This window comes from Aethalodelphis obliquidens, unplaced genomic scaffold (genome assembly GCF_003676395.1).
Source record: "Aethalodelphis obliquidens isolate GAN/ISIS:26980383/991018 unplaced genomic scaffold, ASM367639v1 scaffold9, whole genome shotgun sequence".
In the NCBI taxonomy this organism is placed as follows: domain Eukaryota; kingdom Metazoa; phylum Chordata; class Mammalia; order Artiodactyla; family Delphinidae; genus Aethalodelphis; species Aethalodelphis obliquidens.
Genome location: NW_020837953.1, coordinates 13,220,539 through 13,241,377, shown reverse-complemented (window position 1 = coordinate 13,241,377; position 20,839 = coordinate 13,220,539). Strand labels below are relative to the sequence as shown.

The 20,839-nt window shown below is 36.4% G+C and overlaps 1 protein-coding gene and 1 pseudogene across 2 annotated transcripts in view; both read right to left on the bottom strand.

The window, feature by feature from the left end:
• The window catches only part of SPATA6 (spermatogenesis associated 6), a 154,003-nt gene that overhangs the window by 26,985 nt on the left and 106,179 nt on the right, over positions 1-20,839 (bottom strand). The gene's annotated exons all lie outside the window — the stretch shown is intronic.
• LOC113622508 (uncharacterized) lies at positions 19,640-19,770 on the bottom strand (annotated as a pseudogene).

The window sequence follows — 20,839 nt, the reverse complement described above, 5'->3', positions numbered from 1 at the left end:
AGTGACCCCAGGGGAGACTGAACCAGACCTACCTGCTAGTGTTGGAGGGTCTCCTGCAGAGGTGGGGGGTGGCTGTAGCTCACCGTGGGGACAAGAACACTGGCAGCAGGAGTTCTAGGAAGTATTCCTTGGCGTGAGCCCTCACAGAGTCTGTCAGTAGCCCCACCAAAGAGCCCAGGTAGGCTCCAGTGTTGGGTTGCCTCAGGACAACCAACCAACAGGGAGGGAACCCAGCTCCACGCATCAACAGTCAAGCAGACTAAAGTTTTACTGAGCTCTGCCCACAAGAGCAACAGTCAGCTCTGCCCACCACCAGTCCCTCCCATCAGGAAACTTACACAAGCCTCTAAGATAGACTCTTCCAACAGAGGGCAGACAGCAGAAGCAAGAAGAACTACAATCCTGCAGCCTGTGGAACAAAAACCACATTCACAGAAAGATAGACAAGATGAAAAGGCAGAGGGCTATGTACCAGATGAAGGAACAAGATAAAACCACAGAAAAACAACTAAATGAAGTGGAGATAGGCAAGCTTCCAGAAAAAGAATTCAGAATAATGATATTGAAGATGATCCAGGACCTCGGAAAAAGAATGGAGGCAAAGACCGAGAAGATGCAAGAAATGTTTAACAAAGACTTAGAAGAATTAAAGAACAAACAAACAGAGATGAACAATACAATAACTGAAATGAAAACTACACTAGAAGGAATCAACAGCAGAATAACTGAGGCAGAAGAATGGATAAGTGATCTGGAAGACAAAATGGTGGAATTCACTGCTGTGGAACAGAATAAAGAAAAAAGAATGAAGAGAAAGGAAGACAGCCTAAGAGACTGCTGGGACAACATTAAACACAACATTCATATTATAGGGGTCCCAGAAGGAGAAGAGAGAGAGAAAGGATCAGAGAAAATATTTGAAGAGATTATAGTTGAAAACTTCCCTAACATGGGAAAGGAAATAGCCATCCAAGTCCAGAAAGGGCAGCGAGTCCCATACAGGATAAACTGAAGGAGAAACATGCCAAGACACATAGTAATCAAATTGGCAAAAATTAAAGACAAAGAAAAATTATTGAAAGTAGCAAGGGAAAACCAACAAATAACATATACGGGAACTCCCATAAGGTTAACAGCTGATTTCTCAGCAGAAACTCTATAAACCAGAAGGGAGTGGCATGATATACTTACAGTGATGAAAGGGAAGAAACTAAAACCAAGATTACTCTACCTGGCAAGGATCTCATTCAGATTCGACAGAGAAATCAAAAGCTTTACAGACAAGCAAAATGAAGAAAATTCAGCACCACAAAACTAGCTCTACAACAAATGCTAAAGGAACTTCTCTAAGTGGGAAACACCAGAGAAGAAAAGGACCTACAAAAACAAACCAATAACAATTAAGAAAATGGTAATAGGAACACACATATCAATAATTACCTTAAACATGAATGGATTAAATGCTCCAACCAAAAGACACAGGCTAGCTGAATGGATACAAAAACAAGAACCATATATATGCTGTCTACAAGAGACCCACTTCAGACCTAGGGACACATACAGACTGAAAGTGAGGGGATGGAAAAAGATATTCCATGTAAATGGAAATCAAAAGAAAGCTGGAGTAGCAATACTCATATCAGATAAAATAGACTTTAAAATAAAGAATGTTACAAGAGACAAGGAAGGACACTACATAATGATCAAGGGATCAATCCAAGAAGAAGAGATAACAATTATAAATATATATGCACCCAACATAGGAGTACCTCAGTACATAAGGCAACTGCTAACAGCTATAAAAGAGGAAATCGACAGTAACACAAAAATAGTGGGGGACTTTAACACCTCACTTACATCAATGGACAGATCATCTAAAATGAAAATAAATAAGGAAACAGAAGCTCTAAATGACACAATAGACCAGATAGATTTAATTGATATTTATAGGACATTCCATAAAAAAACAGCAGATTACACTTTCTTCTCAAGTGCACATGGAACATTCTCCAGGATAGATCACATCTTGGGTCACATATCAAGCCTCAGTAAATTTAAGAAAATTGAAATAATATCAAGCATCTTTTCTGACCACAACACTATGAGATTAGAAATGAATTACAGGAAAAAAAAAACGTAAAAAACACAAACACCAAAAAAACAAACAAACAAAAAAATTGGGCTTCCCTGGTGGCGCAGTGGTTGAGAGTCCACCTGCTGATGTAGGGGACACGGATTCGTGCCCGGTCCGGGAAGATCCCACATGCCGTGGAGCGGCTGGGTCCATGAGCCATGGCCGCTGAGCCTGCGCATCCAGAGCCTGTGCTCCACAATGGGAGAGGCCACAACAGTGAGAGGCCCGCGTACCGCAAAAAAAACAAAAACAAACAAAAAACCCCACAAACACATGGAGGATAAACAATACGTTACTAAATAACCAAGAGATCACTGAAAAAATCAGAGGAAATCAAAAAATACGTAGAGACAAATGACAATGAAAACATGACAATCCAAAACCTATGGGATGCAGCAAAAGCAGTTCTAAGAGGGAAGTTTATAGCTATACCAGCCTATCTTAAGAAACAAGAAAAATCTCAAATAAACAATCTAATCTTACACCTAAAGGAAATAGAGAAAGAAGAACAAACAAAACCCAAAGTTAGCAGAAGGAAAGAAATCATAAACATCAGAGCAGAAATAGATGAAATAGAAACAAAGAAAACAATAGCAAAGACCAATAAAACTAAAATCTGGTTCTTTGAGAAGATAAACCATTAGCCAGACTCATCAAGAAAAAGAGGGAGAGGACTCAAATCAAAAAAATTAGAAATGGAAAAGAAGAAGTTACAACAGACACCACAGAAATACAAAGCATCCTAAGAGATTACTACAAGCAACTCTATGCTAATAAAATGGACAACCTGAAAGAAATGGAGAAATTCTTAGAAAGGTATAACCTTCCAAGACTGAACCAGGAAGAAACAGAAAATATGAACAGACCAATCACAAGTAATGAAATTGAAACTGTGATTAAAAATCTTCCAACAAACAAGGTCCAGGACCAGATGGCTTCATGGGTGAATTCTATCAAACATTTAGAGAAGAGCTAACACCCATCCTTCTCAAACTCTTCCAAAAATTTCAGAGGAAGAAACACTCCCAAACTCATTCTATGAGGCCACCATCATCCTGATCCCAAAACCAGACAAAGATACTACAAAAAAAAAAAAATTACAGACCAATATCACTGCTGAATATAGATGCAGAAATCGTCAAAAAATACTAGCAAACAGAATCCAACAACACATTAAAAGGATCATACACCATGATCAAGTGGGGTTTATTCCAGAGATGCAAGGATTCTTCAATATGTAAATAAATCAATGTGATACACCATATTAACAAATTGAAGAATAAAAACCATATGATCATCTCAATAGATGCAGAAAAAGCTTTTGGCAAAATTCAACACCCATTTATGATAAAAACTCTCCAGAAAGTGGGCATAGAGGGAAGCTACCTCAACATAATAAAGGCCATATACGACAAACCCACAGCAAACATCATTCTCAATGGTGAAAAATTGAAAGTATTTCCTCTAAAATCGGAACAAGACAAGGATGTCCACTCTCATCAGTATTATTCATAGTTTTGGAAGTCCTAGCCATGGCAATCAGAGAAGAAAAAGAAATAAAAGGAATACAAATTGGAAACGAAGAAGTAAAACTGTCACTGTTTGCAGATAACATGATACTATACATAGAGAATCCTAAAAATGCCACCAGAAAACTGCTAGAGCTAATCAATGAATTTGGTAAAGTTGCAGGATACAAAGTTAACGCACAGAAGTCTCTTGCATTCCTATACACTAATGATGAAAAATCTGAAAGAGAAATTAAGGAAACACTCGCATTTACCATTGCAACAAAAAGAATAAAATACCTAGGGAGGGAATAAACCTACCTAGGGAGACAAAAGACCTGTATGCAGAAAACTATAAGACACTGATGAAAGAAGTAAAGATGATACCAACAGATGGAGAGATATACTGTGTTCTTGGTTTGGAAGAATCAATATTGTGAAAATGACTCTACTACCCAAAGCAATCTACAGATTCAATGCAATCCCTATCAAATTACCAATGGCATTTTTTACAGAACTAGAACAAAAATCTTAATATTTGTATGGAGACACAAAAGACCCTGAATAATCACAGCAATCTTGAGGGAAAAAAATGGAGCTGGAGGAATCAGACTCCCTGACTTCTGACTATACCACAAAGCTACAGTAATCACGACAATATAGTAATGGCACAAAAAGAGAAACACAGATCAATGGAACAAGATAGAAAGCCCAGAGGTAAACCCATGCACCTATGGTCAACTAATCTATGACAAAGGAGGCAAGGATATACAATGGAGAAAAGACAGTCTCTTCAATAAGTGGTGCTGGGAAAACTGGGCAGGTACATGTAAAAGTATGAAATTAGAACACTCCCTAACACCATACACAGAAATAAACTCAAAATGGATTCGCGACCTAAATGTAAGACCGGACACTATAAAACTCTTAGAGGAAAACATAGGAAGAACCCTCTTTGACATAAATCACAGCAAGATCTTTTTTGATCCACCTCCTAGAGTAATGGAAATAAAACCAAAAATGAACAAATGGGACCTAATGAAACTTAAAAGCTTTTTCACAGCAAAGGAAACCATAAACAAGACAAAAAGACAGCCCTCGGAATGGGAGAAAGTATTTCCAAACAAATCAAAGGACAAAGGATTAATCTCCAAAGTATATAAACAGCTCATGCAGCTCAATATTAAAGCAACAACCCAATCCAAAAATGGGCAGAAGACCTAAATAGACATTTCTCTAAAGAAGACATACAGATGGCCAAGAAGCACATGAAAAGCTATTCAACATCACTAATTATTAGAGAAATGCAAAACAAAACTACAATGAGGTATCACCTCACACCAGTTAGAATGGGCATCATCAGGAAATCTACAAACAACAAATGCTGGAGAGGGTGTGGAGAAAAGGGAACCCTCTTGCACTGTTGGTGGGAATGTACATTATTGATACTGCCACTATGGAGAACAGTATGGAGGTTCCTTAAAAAACTAAAAATAGAACTACCATATGACCCAGCAATCCCGTTACTGGGCATATACCCAGAGAAAACCATAATTCAAAAAGATACATGCACCCCAATGTTCATTGCAGCACTATTTACAATAGCCAGGTCATGGAAGCAAACTAAATGCCTATTGACAGACGAATGGATAAAGAAGTTGTGGTACATATATATAATGGAATATTACTCAGCCATAAAAGGGAACAAAATTGAGTCATTTGTTGAGACATGGATGAATCTAGAGACTGTCAGAGTGAAGTAAGTCAGAGTGAAGTAAGTCAGAAAGAGAAAACAAATATCGTATATTGAAGCATGTATGTGGAACCTAGAAAAATGGTACAGATGAACCGGTTTGCAGGGCAGAAGTTGAGACACAGATGTAGAGAACAAACGTACGGACACCAAGCGGGGAAAGCTGTTGGGGGTTGGGGATGGTGGTGTGCTGAATTGGGCGATTGGGATTGACATGTATACACTGATGTGTATAAAATTGATGACTAATAAGAACCTGCTGTATAAAAAAATAAATAAAATTAAATTAAAAAAATAAAAAAATACTAATACTAAAGTTTCTTTGGGTTATTTGTATGGAAATATGTTAATATAAATGTTTCAGACATTACATGAAATTCCTAAAAATCTTATATGTTCTGGTATAATGTTATAAGTCATAATTCTAGTTATTACTTTAAAATGTTTATCTCAGAAATAATTAAATTTCCTTGTCAATTGCATTGTTATGAACTTTCAACAAATCTTTAACCATGGTCATTTTTAAGTCTTTTGTCATTTACAGATAGTTCTGGGTGTACTCTGATGCTTTTGCAAAAATGTTCGTATACAAGGGTTTCATCTTCAAGGAATTCATGGAAAAGACTCTGACAAGTTAGGTTTCTGGTAACTGATTATACTGCTGAACTGAATGAATAAGCATTTTCAGAACTCTAATGGAAAACTGATGAATTCATAAAAGTGCTAACAAAAGATCAAGATAAAAAAATTAATTACATAGGACTGAGTGAACTGATGAGGATGATTATAATTTTGTGACTTTCTGTTTGAATAATTTAAAAAAGATACATTAAGAATCAATATTGTTAAAATGACCATACTACTTATGGCAATCTACAGATTCAATGCAATCCCTATCAAAATACCAATGGCACTTTTCACAGAACTAAAACAAATAATTTTAAAATTTGTATGGAAACAAAAAAGACCCCAATTAGCCAAAACAATCTTAAGAAGAGCAGAGCTGGAAGAATCAAACTCCCTGACTTCAGACTATACTACAAAGCTACAGTAATCAAAAAAAATATGGTACTGGCACAAAACAGACACATAGATTCATGCAACAGGATAGAGAGCCCAGAAATAAACACACACACTTATGGTAAATTAATCTTTGACAAAGTAGGCAAGAATATACAATGAAGAATAGACAGTCTCTTGAATAAGTGGTGCTGGGATAACTGGATAGCTACATGTAAAAGAATGAAGTTAGAACATTCTCTAACATCACATACAAAAATAAGCTCAAAATGGATTAAAGACCTAAATGTAAGACCAGATACTATAAAACTCCTAGAGGAAAACATAGGCAGAACATTCTATGACATAAATCACAGCAATTTTTTTGGATCCACCTCCTAAAATAAAGGGAAAAAAACAAAAACAAATAAATGGGACCTAATTAAACTTAAAAGCTTCTGCACAGCAAAGGAAACCATCAACAAAACAAAAAGACAACCTACTGAATGGGAGGAGAAAATATTTGCAAATGATATGAAGGATAAGGGATTAATATCCAACATATATAAACAGCTCAACACACACACACACACACACACACACACACACACACACACACACACACACAAATCCAATTAAAAAATGGGCAGAAGAACTGAAAAGACATTTTTCCAAAGAGGAAATACAGATGGCCAACATGCACATGTCAATATCGCTAATCATCGGAAAATGCAAATCAAAACCACAATGAGTTGTCACCTCACAACTGTCAGAATGCCTATCATCAAAAAGAACACAAATAACAGTGTTAGTGAGGATGTGGAGAAAAGGGAACCTTCCTACACTGTTGGTAGCTATGTAAATTGGTGTAGCCACTGTGGAAAACAGTACAGAGGTTTCTCAAAAAACTAAAAATAGAACTACCATATGACCCAGCAATTCCACTCCTGGGTATAAATCTGAAAGAAAAAGAAAAACCAAAAAGATACATGCACCACAATATTCACAGCAGCATTATTTACAATTGCCAAGATATGGAAGCAACGTAAGTAGTCATCAAGAAGTGGCCATAAAGAAGATGTGGTATAGATATATACAATGGAATACTACTCAGCCATAAAAAAGAATGAAATGTTGCCATTTGCAACAACATGGATGGACTTGGAGGGCATTATGCTAAGTGAAATAAGTCAGACAGAGAAAGACTAACACTATATGATAGCACTTACATGTGGAACCTAAAAAATACAACAAACCAGTGAATATAACAAAAAAGAAGCAGACTCTCAGGTATAGAGAACAAACTAGTGGTTTGCAATGAGCGGAAGGGCAATATAGGGATGGGAGAGAGGGATGTACAAACTACTGGGTGTAAGATAGGATACAAGGATGTATTGTACAATACAGGGAATATAGCCAATATTTTATAATAAATGTAAATGAAGTGTAGCCTTTAAAACTGTATTAAAATTTTTTTAAAAAAGAAAGAAATGCTCACTTGGGGGATAATATTATAAAAGTAAAGAAATAATTTCCATAAAAATCAGGACACTGGATTGTTCTCACGGATGAGGGAGGGCTGTGATTTTAAGGGACTACAGAGAGGGCTACTGGGATGGCTGGCTAGATTCTATATCCTGATGGGGCAGGTGGTTAAGATGCTCATCTTGGAAAAAATCATCTAGCAACATATGTCTTATGCAATATTCTGTATCTGAGTTATAGTTATCAGTTTTAAAAGCATAAAAATTAAAAATGACATGTTCAGGACTTCCCTGGTGGTCCACTGGCTAAGACTCTGTGCTCCCAATGCCGGGGGCCCGGGTTCGATCCCTGGTCACAGAACTAGATCTCACATGCCACAACTAAGAGTTCGTATGCCACAACTAAAAGATCCCGTGTGCTGCAACTAAGACCCGGCACAGCCAAATAAATAAATAAATAATTTTTTAAAAAATGACGTGTTCAAAGTAGCAACAATATGACCGATAACTTTACCAAAACAATAGAATGATAGCTTGAAAGTGCTGAAAGAAAATAACTGCCAACTTATTCCATAACCAGAAAAAAGTATCTTCCATAAACTGAGTTAAAATAAACTTTCAAACAAAAGAAAAAAACAAAACAATAAGCCTGGTAGAATTCATCTGCAATAATGAATTGCAGGCTAAAGGAAATACTAGAATTCAATAATGAATTGCACGCTAAAGGAAATAACTAGAGTACTATGAAAGAGGAAGCCTGGAGATGCAGTGTAGAATGAAGAGCCACAAAATGGTAAAATATGATTACATCTAAATGAGCATCACCTATATAAAATATAATGATGCGATATGATGCTTAAAATATACAAACAATAAAAACAGGCTAATAATAGTATGTTAAGTGAGGAGGAAAATAATAAAATTAATATGTTCATTTATATTCAACTTTAAAAAAATACTTGTTTTTAATCTTTAATGTAACCATCAAAATAATAAAAAAAGAAAGTAGCACAAGTTAATGTGGTAGGAAATTAAATAATACATGCTCAAGCCAAAAAGAGGCAAAATAGAAGGAAATACATAATATAGAAGGGATAGAATGAATAGAAAACAGTAGATTTATATCCAAATATATCAGTAGGTATGTTTAATATGAACAGACTAAATACTACATAAAACAAAATGATTGCCACATTGTATAAAAATGTCAATATATGCTATTTTAAAAATCCCCTTAAATATCAACAGAAAGGTTCAAAGTTTAAGAATGAAAAAATATATTTTCGGGCTTCCCTGGTGGCTCAGTGGTTGAGAGTCCTCCTGCCGATGCAGGGGGCACAGGTTCGTGCCCCGGTCCGGGAAGATCCCACATGCCGCAGAGCAGCTAGGCCTGTGAGCCATGGCCGCTGAGCCTGCGCATCCAGAGCCTGTGCTCTGCAACGGGAGAGGCCACAACAGTGAGAGGCCGCGTACCGCAAAAAAAAAAAAAAAAAATGTATATATATATATATATTTTTTTCCATTCCTCTAAAACACTAAGCATATAAAGCTATTTTAGCTATAGCAATATCAAATAAAGCAGACCTAAAGAAACATTATTACTAGAAATAAAGACATTAAATACTATAATTCCATTTATATGCATCTAATCACATAGCTCCAAAATATACAAAGCTGAAATTGTTAGAACAGGCAAATTAAAACAGGCAAATTATATTGGGAGATTTTAAAGAAGTGTCTCTCAGTATCTGCTAGAATTGGCAGACAAGAAAAAGTCAGTAAGGATAAAGAAAAACTGAACCACATTAGCAAACGTGACCTAGTTGTCAAGCACACTAAACTCAACAAAAACAGATAACATGTGTTTTTTCTTAAGTGTACTTGGAATAAAAAATGACCATATCCTGGGCATAAATAAGGTCTCAAAAGTTTCAGAAGACTGAAAAGTCAAGTGTTCTCAAGACATAGCAGAATAAAGCAAAAAATTTTTTTAAAAAGAAAAAATAAAATTCCCCCACCCAAAGAATGTTTGGAATTCTACAAATACACTTTTAAATAACCCAAAGGTAAAAGAAAAATTACAAAGGAAATTAGAAATAGTAGTAAAATTATGACACTACTTAGAAAGAAATCTATAGTCTTAAATACATGTATACATTAGGAGAAAGCCTAAATTTAATGACGTGAATAGTCACCAAAAGTTTTTAAGAGAAAGATAAGCAAATTAATTCCACAGAAAGGAGAAGAAAAGAAATGATATAGACCAAAAATTAATAATGTAGGAAAAATACATACAATAGAGAAATGAAACCAAAAGTTGGTTTTTCAGAGGAAAAAAGTAACAAATCTCATAATTCCTTTGTGAGACTTATAATAATCTCCCTTTTATCACCATCATAGAGAAGTGATTTTAAAAAAAAAACAAGAGCAAACATTTATTAAACATTTTCTATATGCCAATGTCATTCTAAGTATGTTACATATACTAATTCTACTAATACAAGAAACCTATCAGGAAACTGTTAACAGAGAAGTAATTTGTTGAACAAACTGGTTCCAGACAGAGCCTTCATAAAACAGCACACAGCTGGTATGTAGTAGCAACTCAATTCATCTCTGTTAAACTTACTAATCAACTTCAAACTATTAAAATTTAAACCATACTATTCCTTGGCAAATCACATACCCTATCCTTCCTGATTTATTCTTTCATTATACTATTTTGGCATATTTATATAAAAATCAGTACTTTTAAAAATAAGTGGAAGATCTGGCAACATTGCGCCTGAATTCCTATATGGCAACACTTAACAAGGGCTGAGCAGTGGCTTTCTCCTACAGAGAGGTCATAGACTTACTTTCTCTATTGGTCACAATACTCAACACCTACCCTAACTTTTTTTTTTTTTTTTTTTGCAGTACGCGGGCCTCTCACTGCTGTGGCCTCTCCCGTTGCGGAGCACAGGCTCCGGACGCGCAGGCTCAGCGGCCATGGCTCACGGACCCAGCCGCTCCGCGGCATGTGGGATCTTCCCAGACCGGGGCATGAACCTGTGTCCCCTGCATCGGCAGGCGGACTCTCAACCACTGCGCCACCAGGGAAGCCCTACCCTAACTTTTGAATGCATCTGACTTCATGACTTCCTGGATTTCAGGATAAAGTCTATGCTTCCTATTCTGCTTTTTCCACGATTTGGCCCAACAAGAACCTTCTGCTTTAACTGGATTATACCTAACAATTTCCAGAATGAGTTTTATATAAAAACATGAATTTCTAGAGAGTATAGGCTTATAGGATTAAGTCACATTCTCTTTATTTCTGTCAAAAGGCACCAGAAACTGGGGTTCAGATGTGATAGCAAAAGGACTGGGGTCTTTGTTGAAATGACCTTAGATTTTCTTGAATTAAGTCAAAATGCTGAGTGTTTTCTCCTCATTCAACTGGGTTTTATTTTCAATAGGCTCTTTTGTGATCACTGACTTCCATTAGCTTGTTTGAGGTGGGTTCTCTTCATTTATAAAGGATTGGCAAACTATGTTTTACACTCCTCTGTACTAATCAAATATTTAATGATTTTTGAAGGACTTTTTCACTGTCCCAGAAGAGCCTCATATTTAAATTCTTTGTGAAATAAAAATACGTTTTTACTTTTAAAAATTCTTTGTGATGTAATGTAAAAACACTTAATGTTTATATTTAATAAGGTCTACCATTCTCTGTGAGTATCCTTCAAGCAGGTCCAACATGGACTTTGGTCTGACCTGTGTCTAGGGAGTGTGTTTTAGTGTACAGCTCACAATGTGTGTCTCTGGTATGTTAGTGTTTGTTTCTGAACATGGATCTTGTTTTCACATGTTAAGGTTTAGGCATATTATTAGGCTTACATGTATCAGATTGTACTTTGTGGGTTTATCTCTGTAGAGCTTAGTGGTTAAGATCAAATAGTATTAATCTGGACTCAAATCTTGGCTCCAACCAACCTAAGTAGCCATGTGACCTTATATAGAAGTTACAACTTTTCTGAGGCTCAGTTCCTCATCTTTGAAATAGTACTTTTTAATAGTACTTACTTTGTAAGATTATTGTGAGGATAAAATGGAATAATAAATACATGTATAGTACCTGGACTATAGTGAATGTTTAATAGTTATTATTCCTATATAAATAATTTCAGTTTTTCTCTGGAAGAACAATAACATTTCCTACTTATGCTTTTTATTCTTATACTTAATCATATACTATGCCACACTGTTTTAATCTTTCACACTCATTTTTTAGTTTATAAAATAATCACTGGATTATACAGGTTCCTTATGGAAAATCTGATTTCATGAAAATATCCCCAGTGCTTTGCATAGCGCAAGGTACAGAGCATGTAGATATTAGAGGAAAAATGTTCAATATATACTTAATGAAAGAACATAGGCAAAAAAAAAAAAAAGACTAATTTGAAGAGTTTGTGTTCAGGCTGCTCTTAATGTAAAACCACTTAAGATACTGAGATTTAGTGTCCAGTGTAAGCCAACATGAGCCACCTTACTGCCTTCCATTCGAGAAAGGCAGGTCAGAGACAAAACAAATTAAGGTAATTAAAAGAAGTGATGTGACACATGGAGGCTAAACAATACACTACTTAATAACCAAGAGATCAGTGAAGAAATCAAAAAAACACCTAGAAACAAATGACAATGAAAACACGATGACCCAAAATCCTATGGGATGCAGCAAAAGCAGTTCTAAGAGGGAACTTTATAGCAACACAATCCTACCTTAAGAAACAGGAAACATCCCAAATAAACAACCTAACCTTGAACCTAAAGCAATTAGAGAAAGAAGAACAAAAAACCCTCAAAGTTAGTGAAGGAAAGAAATCATAAAGATCAGATCAAAAATAAATGAAAAAAAAAGAAGGAAATGATAGCAAAGGTCAATAAAACTAAAAGCTGGTTCTTTGAGAAGATAAACAAAATTGATAAAGCATTAGCCAGACTCATCAAGAAAAAAAGGGAAAAAAAGACTCAAATTAATAGAATTAGAAATGAAAAAGGAGAAGTAACAACTGACACTACAGAAATACAAAGGATCATGAGAGATTACTACAGGCAACTATATGTCAATAAAATGGACAACCTGGAAGATATGGACAAATTCTTAGAAATGCACAACCTGCCGAGACTGAACCAGGAAGAAATAGAAAATTTGAACAGACCAATCACAAGCACTGAAATTGAAACTGTGATTAAAAATCTTCAAAAAAACAAAAGCCCGGGACCAGATGGCTTCACAGGCGAATTCTATCAAACATTTAGAGAAGAGCTGACACCTATCCTTCTCAAACTCTTCCAAAATATAGCAGAGGAAGGAACACTCCCAAACTTATTCTACGAGGCCACCATCATCCTGATACCAAAACCAGACAAAGATGACACAAAGAAAGAAAACTACAGGCCAATATCACTGATGAACATAGATGGAAAAATCCTCAACAAAATACTAGCAAACAGAATCCAACAGCACGTTAAAAGGATCATACACCATGATCAAGTGGGGTTTATTCCAGGAATGCAAGGATTCTTCAATATACGCAAATCAATCAATGTGAGATACACCATTTTAACAAACTGAAGAATAAAAACCATATGATCATCTCAATAGATGAAGAGAAAGTTTTTGACAAAATTCAACACCCATTTATGATAAAAACCCTCCAGAAAGTAGGCATAGAGAGAAATTTCCTCAACATAATAAAGGCCATATATGACAAACCCACAGCCAACATCGTCCTCAATGGTGAAAAACTGAAAGCATTTCCACTAAGATCAGGACCAAGACAAGGTTGCCCACTCTCACCACTCATGCAACATAGTTTCGAAAGTTTTAGCCCCAGCAATCAGAGAAGAAAAAGAAATAAAAGGAATCTAAATCGGAAAAGAAGAAGTAAAGCTGTCACTGTTTGCAGATGACATGATACTATACATAGAGAAACCTAAAGATGCTACCAGAAAACTGCTAGAGCTAATCAATGAATTTGGTAAAGTAGCAGGATACAAAATTAATGCACAGAAATCTCTGGCATTCCTATACACTAATGATGAAAAATCTGAAAGTGAAATTAAGAAAACACTCCCAATTACCACTGCAACAAAAAGAATAAAATATCTAGGAATAAACCTACCTAAGGAGACAAAAGACCTGTATGCAGAAAATTATAAGACACTGATGAAAGAAATTAAAGATGATACAGATAGATAGAGAGATATACCATGTTCTTGGATTGGAAGAATCAACATTGTGAAAATGACTCTACTACCCAAAGCAATCTATAGACTCAATGCAATCCCTATCAAACTACCACTGGCATTTTTCACAGAACTGGAACAAAAAATTTCACAATTTGTATGGAAACACAAAAGAACCCAAATGGCCAAAGCAATCTTGAGAATGAAAAATGGAGCTGGAAAAATCAGGCTCCCTGACTTCAGACTATACTACAAAGCTACAGTAATCAAGACAGTATGGTACTGGCACAAAAACAGAAAGATAGATCAATGGAACAGGATAGAAAGCCCAGAGATAAACCCACGCACATATGGTCACCTTATCTTTGATAAAGGAGGCAAGAATATACAGTGGAGAAAAGACAGCCTCTTCAATAACTGGTGCTGGGAAAACTGGGCAGGTATATGTAAAAGTATGAAATTAGAACACTCCCTAACATCATACTCAAAAATAAACTCAAAATGGATTAAAGACCTAAATGTAAGGCCAGACAGTATCAAACTCTTAGAGGAAAACATAGGCAGAACACTCTATGACATAAATCACAGCAAGATCCTTTTTGACCCACCTTCTAGAGAAATGGAAATAAAAATAAAAATAAACAAATGGGACCTAATGAAACTTAAAAGCTTTTGCACAGCAAAGGAAACCATAAACAATACAAAAGACAACCCTCAGAATGGGAGAAAATATTTGCAAATGAAGCAACTGACAAAGGATTAATCTCCAAAATTTATAAGCAGCTCATGCAGCTCAATAAAAAAACAACCCAATCCAAAAATGGGTAGAAGACCTAAATAGACATTTCTCCAAAGAAGATATACAGATTGCCAACAAACACATGAAAGAATGCTCAACATCATTAATCATTAGAGAAACGCAAATCAAAACTACAATGAGATATCATCTCACACCGGTCAGAATGGCCATCATCAAAAATCCAGAAAAAATAAATGCTGAAGAGGGTGTGGAGAAAAGGGAACCCTCCTGCACTGTTGGTGGGAATGTAAATTGATACAGCAACTATGGAGAACAGTATGGAGGTTCCTTAAAAAACTACAAATAGAATTACCATACAACCCAGCAATCCCTCTACTGGGCATATACCCTGAGAAGACCATAATTCAAAAAGAGTCATGTACCAAAATGTTCTTTGCAGCTCTATTTACAATAGCCCGGAGATAGAAACAACCTAAGTGTCCATCATCGGATGAATGGATAAAGAAGATGTGGCATATATATACAATGGAATATTACTCAGCCATAAAAAGAAACGAAATTGAGTTATTTGTAGTGAGGTGTTTGGACCTAGATAGAGTCTGTCATACAGAGTGAAGTAAGTCAGAAAGAGAAAAACAAATGCCATATGGTAACACATATATACGGAATTTAAGAAAAAAAAAAAAGTCATGAAGAACCTAGGGGTAAGACAGCAATAAAGACACAGACCTACTAGAGAATGGACTTGAGGATATGGGGAGGAGGAAGGGTAAGCTGTGACAAAGTAAGAGAGTGGCATGGACATATATACACTACCAAACGTAAGGTAGATAGCTAGTGGGAAGCAGCCACATAGCACAGGGAAATCAGCTCTGTGCTTTGTGACCACCTAGAGGGGTGGGATAGGGATGGTGGGAGGGAGGGAGACACAAGAGGGAAGAGATATGGGAACTTATGTATATGTATAACTGATTCACTTTGTTATAAAGCAGAAACTAACATACCATTGTAAAGCAATTATACTCCAATAAGGATGTTAAAAAAAAAAAAAAGAAGTGATGTGATTGTCTTTCACTTCTGAGTAGGACGGGGTTGTTTGTGTGTGTGTGTGTACATGTATACTTATATATATATATTTAAGGCATTAGATAGCTGCTTAAACAACAGTACTAGTGATGCCAAGATTCCTGAGGGGAGAGGTGAGTTAATAGTCTGCAGCTGTTATTTTCCTGGGGACATTTGTGGATTCTGAGAATAGAACAAAATGTTGAGAATCTATGCTTTGTCACAGGTCCACTGCCAGAGGACAAATATACCAGCAGTGTTCTGGCAGTCTTACTATGCTAGATGGACAAAATTAATAATCTGAGAGGCCAAAACCCAATGAGACACGATGGGTGCAAAACTGACCTGATGGGTCCCTCAAGACACTCGCAGAATGTCTGAAACTATGCAGGGTGAAGGGACAAAAAAAGCTCAGCAAAAGCCTCTGAAAAGCAGAAGCGATTTTCAGCTGTCTTGCCTGAGAAGATGAGAGTCATAAATAGTACCTATGAGAAGGAAGGGGCCTAGAACCACACCAACTCTCAGGTAAAAGCCCAAAGGGCTGAAAATTAAGAACCTGACAGTTTTGTTTTTTGGTTTTTTTTTTTTTTTTTTTTTTTTTTAATATTTAGGATTTAGAGAAAGGCTGCAAAGATAAAGAGTTCCTGTACACAGGAACTTCACCCTTCACCCAGCTTCTCTTAATGTTAACATCTCATATAACCACAGTAAATTTTGCAAAAACCAAGAAATTAACATTGGTACAATACTGTTACCTAAACTGCAGACTTTATTTGGATTTCACCAGTTTTTCCAATAATGTACTTGTTCTGTTCCAGGATCCAATACAGGATACCATGTTGCATTTAGTCATCATTTCTCCTTAGTCTCCTCCAATCTGTGACAAGTTTCTGTTCTCCCTGTTTCTCATGATCTTGACATATTGGTCAGGTATTTTGTAAAAAATTTCTCAATTTTTTAAAAATTATTTATTTATTTATGGCTGTGTTGGGTCTTCATTTCTGTGCGAGGGCTTTCTCCAGTTGTGGCAAGCGGGGGCCACACTTCATCGTGGTGCGCGGGCCTCTCACTATCGCGGCCTCTCTTGTTGCGGAGCACAGGCTCCAGACGTGCAGGCTCAGTAGTTGTGGCTCACGGGCCTAGTTGCTCCGCGGCATGTGGGATCTTCCCAGACCAGGGCTCGAACCTGTGTCCCCTGCATTGGCAGGCAGATTCTCAACCACTGCGCCACCAGGGAAGCCCTCAATTTGGTTTTGTCTGATGTATTCTCATGTTTAGACTAAGGTTATGGGTTTGGGGGAACCATATGACACAGACGTGCCCTTCACATCCCCTGATATCAAAGGATACATGCTATCAACATGAGTTATCACTAGTGATGTTAATCTTGATCACTTTGATAATAAGGTGGTGTCATTTGCCAGATTTCTCCACCTAAATTACTATTTCTTTTTTCCATGCTCTATTCTTAGACATAAACCAAGTCCAGCCCACACTCAAGAAGAGAAGAATTAAGCTCTATCTCCTGGAGTTGGCAATATCAACAATTATTATTTAGGATTCTTCTGTAAGGAAGATTGGTCCATTCTCACCGTTAGTCATTCATTGTTTCACTTACATCAGTGTGGACTCATGGATATTTATTTTATTGTTTGGATTATAATTGATACTAATGCTATTTATTTCGTTGCTCAAATTATTCCAGAAATGGCCACTGGGGCTCATTCAGGTTGCTCCTGTGTCCTTTCTTTTTTTTTGAGTTTTTATTTATTTTTTATACAGCAGGTTCTTATTTTCTATTTTATACATTAGTGTATAGATGCCAATCCCAATCTCCCAATTCATCACACCGCCACCACCCACCCCCCGGCTTTCTCCTCTTGCTGTCCATAGGTTTGTTCTCTACATCTATGTCTCTATTTTGATATGCCCCTATTCCCCTCACCTTTCTTGAACAATTCCTCACTTTCCACACTACAAGATGTTCTATGCTAATCTTCTGTTTTCCCTGCTCCACCCCGAGAATTAGCTATTGCTCTAAGAAAAAAGCCCTGGTAACTTTCACAGAAAATAGGTATTTAGAAATACATGATAGGTATTAGATCTGGGAGCTGGGTATCCATGTTGCTATTGGGTTGTCACTCCTTCTAGGCCCTTTCAGAGGGCAAAGACAGGAAATATGTGTGTATACTAACCCATGTATATTCATATATCTATATCTCTGAATTAATCTATCTGTATATATTAAAATAAACATGAATTAAAACTGTCATCTCAGACTCTAATCCAACTTCCCAGGGTTCATTCTAGCTTTTTCCCGTCTTGTTTCTTTATAACTTCTTTTTTCTGACAATAAGAAACCTGGTTGTTTTATCCACAATTTATTTACTTATTTATCCAACTCTCATATAGATGTAATTTCAGAATTGTTAGTCCATATCCCTGTATGAAACACATTTATCTACTAGAGCAGGGGTTGGCAAACATCTCCCAGGGCAATTCTGGCCCTTTGCCTGTTTTGGTATGGCTGATAGCTGAGAGTAATTTTTACATTTTTAAATGACTGGGGGGATAAAACAGAATATTTCATGAAAATTACATGAAATTCACATGGATAAAGTTTTATTGAAACACAGTCATGCTCATTTGTTTATGTGTTGTCTATGACTGCTTTCATGCCATATCAACAGAGCTGAGTAGTTGTGACAGGGACTCTATGGCACACAGACTCACAAAATATTTACTATCTGGCTCCTTCCAGAAAAAGTTTGGTGATCCCTAAACAAGAATATAGTGATCATGTAGTTCTTTTTGGCTTTAGTGTTACAGTATCCAGCCAAAATACCATATTCCAAAGTAATTTAGATAAGCTAATTTAAAGATAAGTCTTGTATTTTTAATACTGCTAGTTTAATATAATCTACATTAATTCTTCAGAAGACCCAACATCACACTTTTAATTTTTAATACAATAAATTTAACTCTTTCTAATGTACATTTTTCTAGGAGTTTTGACAAATTCATAAAATTATGTATCAGTCACACCAGTATATCAGGCAGTTCCTGTACCCTAAAAATTCCCCTGTGAGGCTGGTTTCTTTGTAGTCGACAGCTTGTGCATCTCCTAACTTTTGCTATTTTAACAACGTCATATAAATAAAATCATACAATGTGTAGCTTTGGGGTTCTGGCTTCTTTCATTTAGCAAACTAAATTTAAGATGCATCATGTTGTAGCATACATTAATAGCTCATTCTTTTTTATTGCTGAATTATATTCGATTGAATGGCTATACCAGTCTGTTCACCATTCACAATTAAAGTGCATCTTGTTTGCGTCTAGTTTTTGGTAATGATGAATAAAGTTTCTATAAACATTCATGTACAGGTTTCTGTGTGAAGATATGCTTTCAATTCACTTGGGTAAACAGCTAAGAAAAGGATTGCTGGGTCATATAAGTGTATGTTTAAACTTATACATAACTACCTTCAAACTGTCCTCAAAAGTGGCTGTACCTCTGAGCATTCCCACCAGCATCGAATGAGAATTCCTGTTGCTCCATATCCTTGACAGCATTTGCTACTGCAAGTTTTGCAGGGTTTCTTTGCGGCACTGGGGTCGGGGGATGTTTCTGTTTAACAAATTCTAATATGTGTGTAGTGCATCTCAGGTAGTTTTAATTTGCATTTCTGTAAAGACTATTGAGCATCTTTTCATATATTAATTGGATAAAAATGTCTGTTCAGATCATGTGCCCATTTTTCAATTAGCAATAATCGCACCTCGGATAAACCTCATTGGCTACGATACTGCCACTGCGCAAAGCTTCATGTGCCCATTTTTAATTGGGTTATTTATTTTCTTATTGTTGAGTCTGAAGAGTTGTTTTTATACATTTTAATCATGGATATAAGTCCTTAATTATATATGTGATTTGCAAATATTTTCATTCACACAAGGGCTCGTCTTTCTATTCTCTTAACAGTGTCTTTCACAGAGCAAAAGTTTTTAATTTCAATGAAGTTTAATTTATCAATAATTTTGCTTTTCCTTTATGGATCATGTGTTTGGTGTCATATCTAAAGTCATTGCTAAATATAAATTAAGTGGATTTTCTACTATGTTTTAGGTCTAGGATATATATATATATATATATATATATATATATATATATATATATATATATATATGTTGTTTGCGGGCCTCTCACTGTTGTGGCCTCTCCCGTTGAGGAGCACAGGCTCTGGACGCGCAGCTTCAGCGGCCATGGCTCACGGGCCCAGCCGCTCTGCGGCATGTGGGATCTTCCCAGACCGGGCACGAACCCGTGTCCCCTATATATATATTTGTTGTTGTTGTTGTTGTATGCGGGCCTCTCACTGTTGTGGCCTCTCCCGTTGAGGAGCACAGGCTCTGGACGCGCAGCTTCAGCGGCCATGGCTCACGGGCCCAGCCGCTCTGCGGCATGTGGGATCTTCCCAGACCGGGCACGAACCCGTGTCCCCTGCATCGGCAGGCGGACTCTCAACCACTGCGCTACAAGGGAAGCCCCTAGGATATATTTTGAATTATGTGTCAAGGAGTTTGTTTTTGTTTTCATTTATCGACAACCATGTGTTAAAAAGACAACAAATGCAAAGACTCCATTTAATTGACTTTGTACTTTTGTCAAAAATCAATATTTGTGTGGGTCTATTTCCAGAATATCTCTCCTATTCCTTGATATCTGTGTCTATAATTTAGTCAATACTACAGTCTTCATTGCTACGCTTTACAGTAAGTCTTAAAATTAGGTAGTGGGTCCTCCAACTTTGTTCTTTTCAGAACTGTTTTGGTTTTTCAAGTTCCTGTGCTTTTCTATACATCCTAGAATCAGCTTGTCAATATCTATTTAAA